We start from the raw sequence: 3,930 nt of genomic DNA, 5'->3' as shown, positions 1-3,930 counted from the left end.
CAGCCAGGTGACGTTTCATTTCTAAAGGTCTCTATTCCTGTTTTGCCCCCTGGGTGGGCCACGTGGCTAGAATCATTTCACCAGGCAGGGCCACTGCCCATGGCTCCCACGCAACTCTGGAGAGCTGCTGTTCCCACCCCAAGGTGTGCGATTCCCAACAGCTCACAGTTCCCAGTTACCCCCTCCACATGCACGAAAGCGGACACCTCGATCTCCTCTCTCCCCCCCCCCACCTTTTTTTTTTATAAACCAGGTTTTGCTCTGTCACTCAGGCTGGAGTGCTATGGCTCAATCAGAGCTCACTGCTGCAGCCTTGAACTCCTGGGCTCAAGCAATCCTTCCGCCCCAGCCTCCCAAGCAGCTGGGACTACCGGTGCATGCCACCATGTCTGGCTAATTTAAAAAAAATTTTTGTAGAGATGGGGCCTTGCTATGTTCAGCCTGGTCTTGAACTCCTGGCCTCAAGCCATCCTCCCACCTTGGCCATGCAAAGTGCTGAGATTACAGGAATGACCACTGTACTGGCCCAATTTCACCTCTTTTTTTTTTTCCACCGGAGCCCAGCTTTGGAAGGCAGATGCTGAACCATGTCCACAGTGACCCCTACTGGAGATTTCCCACAAGCTGAGGTTTTGGACAGCTTGGCTGACCAGGACAATGGCGTTTCAGGTGGGAAAGCTTTGGAAAGGGTCATACCATTTCCAAGAAATCCCTTTCTGGATATTAATTCACTTCACAGACATTCACGGAGCACCTACTATGAGCTCTCACAGTGCTAGCTCTGCAGACAGAGCTGCAATAAAGACACACATCGTCCCCCACCACCCTCCACCCCCCTCCGCCACATAGCTGATCCGTATTCTAGTTGGTCCTCTAGAAACTCCATGGTTTCCAGTTGGTCTGAGTTATTTGGCAAACTCAACAAAACTTCCCCTGCCTTCCAGATACTCCAATAATTCACTCACCTGTCGGGGGTTGGGGAGGGACCCTGACCTTTGCAAAATTTCCCAGAGTGGTTCCTTGGTCTGCCACCCTGCCTGATGGCCCTGTCTCCTGGCTGAGCCCTGGCCAGCTGGGATCCCCTCCCTGGCTCCTGTCTCTTCTCTCATAGGACAATCTCCTTTGTTCCGACACCTTCATTCTCAAACCCAATAGTTACTGAATATCACTTATAAAGGTGTATTTCCTTGAAGCAAATATCCAAGCACATATGTTATGTAATGGATAATAAAAACTGAAGTAGAAATGTGCATGTATGAATAATAGCACAAAATAACTATAAAAAAAACCGAACCCCGATCTCCCAAATCAATGACTATTTACAAATTCCGAACCTATTTCTACCCAGTAATTATTCAGACAGATGTTTCCCTTGTTACAATCACCATTTGATCACAATTCCAGATTCTCCGCTTTTGGGGATTATGACTGCACCGTGTAACTATTTCTTTCAACAGTTTTCATAGTTGTCATGCACAAAGGCTCATTCCCCTAATAGCCAAAATCGACTTAGCTGTCACCCGCCAGCTGAACAGTTTCCAGTTCTTGACTGTACTGTATAGAGTAGCCGCAAGTGTCTGTATCCAAATATTTTTTCTCTGACATTATTTTCCCGGAATGTATTCCCCAAAGTGAGACAACCTATTCTTATAATCATTCTTGCCATTCTTGCAAAGTCTTGCCAAATTATTCTCCAGGAAATATCATTTTTATAGTGCCAGGAGTCCATTTCACCACAAGATATTTTTAACATTTTGACCAATGCAAGTGGATTTATTCTTCTTTTTTAATTTTTTAAATTTTTTTAATTTTTTTATTTTGAGACAGAATCTCACTGCAACACCAAGGCTGGAGAGCAATGGCAGGAACTCAGCTGACTGCAACCTCCACCTCTCGGGTTCAAGAAATTATCCTGCCTCAGCCTCCCCAGTAGCTGGGATTACAGGCATGCGACGCCACACTCAGCTAATTTTTGTATTTTTAGTAAAGATGGGGTTTCACCATACTGGCCAGGCTGGTCTCAAACTCCTGACCTCAGGTGATCCACCCGCCTCGGCCTCCCAAAGTGCTGGGATTACAGGCATGAGCCACTGTGTCCAGCTTTTTTAAAAAAAATTATAATTGTTCATTTTACTAGTCCTTGCCTGCATGCATTTCCTCCTGGGTGTAGAGCTTAAGTGGTTTTTTGACCAAATACTGTTCTAGTCACTAGTTCATGTATTAGAGACCAAACTTGTCCTCATCAAATCAGTTCTACGTGGTTTTCCATCTTCTTGGTTTTTTTTTTTTTTTTTTTTTTTTTTTTTAAGATGGAGTTTCACTCTTGTTGCCCAGGCTGGAGTGCAGTGGCACAATCTCAGTTCACCGCAACCTCCATCTCCTGGGTTCAAATGGTTCTCCTACCTCAGCCTCCCAAGTAACTGGGATTACAGGTGCACACCATACCCGGCTAGTTTTTGTATTTTTAGTAGAGATGGAGTTTCACCATCTTGGCCAGGCTGGTCTCAAACTCCTGACCTCAGGTGATCCACCCGCCTCAGCCTCCCAGAGTGCCGGGATTACAGGCGTGAGCCACCGCACCCAGCCCTCCGTTTTCTTATAATCGTCATTATTCTTTGCAGTGCCTACCTTTGTAATGTTTAGAAAATTGAAATGTGTCCACCCAGACTTTGATGATGTCCCCCATTGTTTCAATAAACAAGAAACGGTTTTCCCAGAAAAGGATTTTCTTTTCCCTCTACCAATGCCCTGTGCGTTCCATCTGGACCTGTCTAAAATCCCTCTGGTTCCCATGAACGCCCCCCTAACCACAGTCCCCACGTTAAGACTCCCTTCTGCCATCTCTCAACAGCCCCCTGGCTAAAAACATTCTCCAAACCTACTTGCCCCTCAATCCCACCACTGCCACCACTTAGGCAAAGGTCCGGCGGTCACAGCCCACCTCTGGCGGGTTTCTGCCTTCTGCTTTGACCTCTCTCCCTCACAGCCCCACCGTAACTTCTCACGTTCCACTGACGCCCCCAAGTTCCACTTGGCCTGCAGGGTTCAGCCGTTTCCCCAGCAACAGTGGCCCGCAGAGGACAACTTCCTTCACCTGCTAGTTCAGCCAAGTGAAGGCCAACACATCTCAAAAGGAATTTTGCTGGAAAGCTAAGTGACGGCAACACACAGACCCCGGGAAACGTGAAAACATCAAATCAGAAGCGTTAAACTTGGCTCTGTGGCTGCGTGGAGGGCTCCCTGCTCTGATACTCACAACCTGTTTTGTTTTATACTTGATCTTAGCTGAGAAGTGATGGATAACCTGCTTTTTCTGTTGTTTCTGTTTTGGGTTTTTTTGTTTCGTTTTGTTTTGTTTCTTTTGAGATACCGTCTGGAATGCAGAGGTGTGATCGCAGCTCACAGCAGCCTTGAACTCCTGGGCTCAAGGGATCCTCCCACCCCAGCCTCCTGAGTAGCTGGGTTGACAGGCATGCGTCACCACATGCAGCTAATTTTTTAAATTTTTTGTAGAGATGGAGTCTCACTATGTTGCCCAGGCTGGTCTCAAACTCCTGGCCTCAAGCGGTCCTCCTGCCACAGCCTCCCAAAGTACTGGGATTACAGGTGTGAGCCACTGTGCCTGCCCGAGCCTGTGTTTTTCAATACTTAGTCTTAGCCAAAAGACTGAGAAGCAATGGAGAATGTGGATTTTTGGACACAAATTCTGCTGGGTTTGGTTTTTCAGTAGCCTATTTTCTTCACAGCCTTTGACCCTAACCCCTCTTTGGTCCCAGCTGCTGTCTGCACTTACCCACCCTCCCGCAAGCCCACCTGGTACTGCCGCGGGGGGATGCCGTGATCACGGGAACTTCCTGCCTGTGGCTGGCAGAAGAGGCCACTTACTGCCCATTCGACATCTCAGGCCTCCTCTGACTCTGTAGAACCCTG

The sequence above is a fragment of the Saimiri boliviensis genome, chromosome 20, assembly GCF_048565385.1.
Source record: "Saimiri boliviensis isolate mSaiBol1 chromosome 20, mSaiBol1.pri, whole genome shotgun sequence".
NCBI classification, from domain to species: Eukaryota; Metazoa; Chordata; class Mammalia; order Primates; family Cebidae; genus Saimiri; species Saimiri boliviensis.
This window is presented reverse-complemented; position numbering follows the sequence as displayed.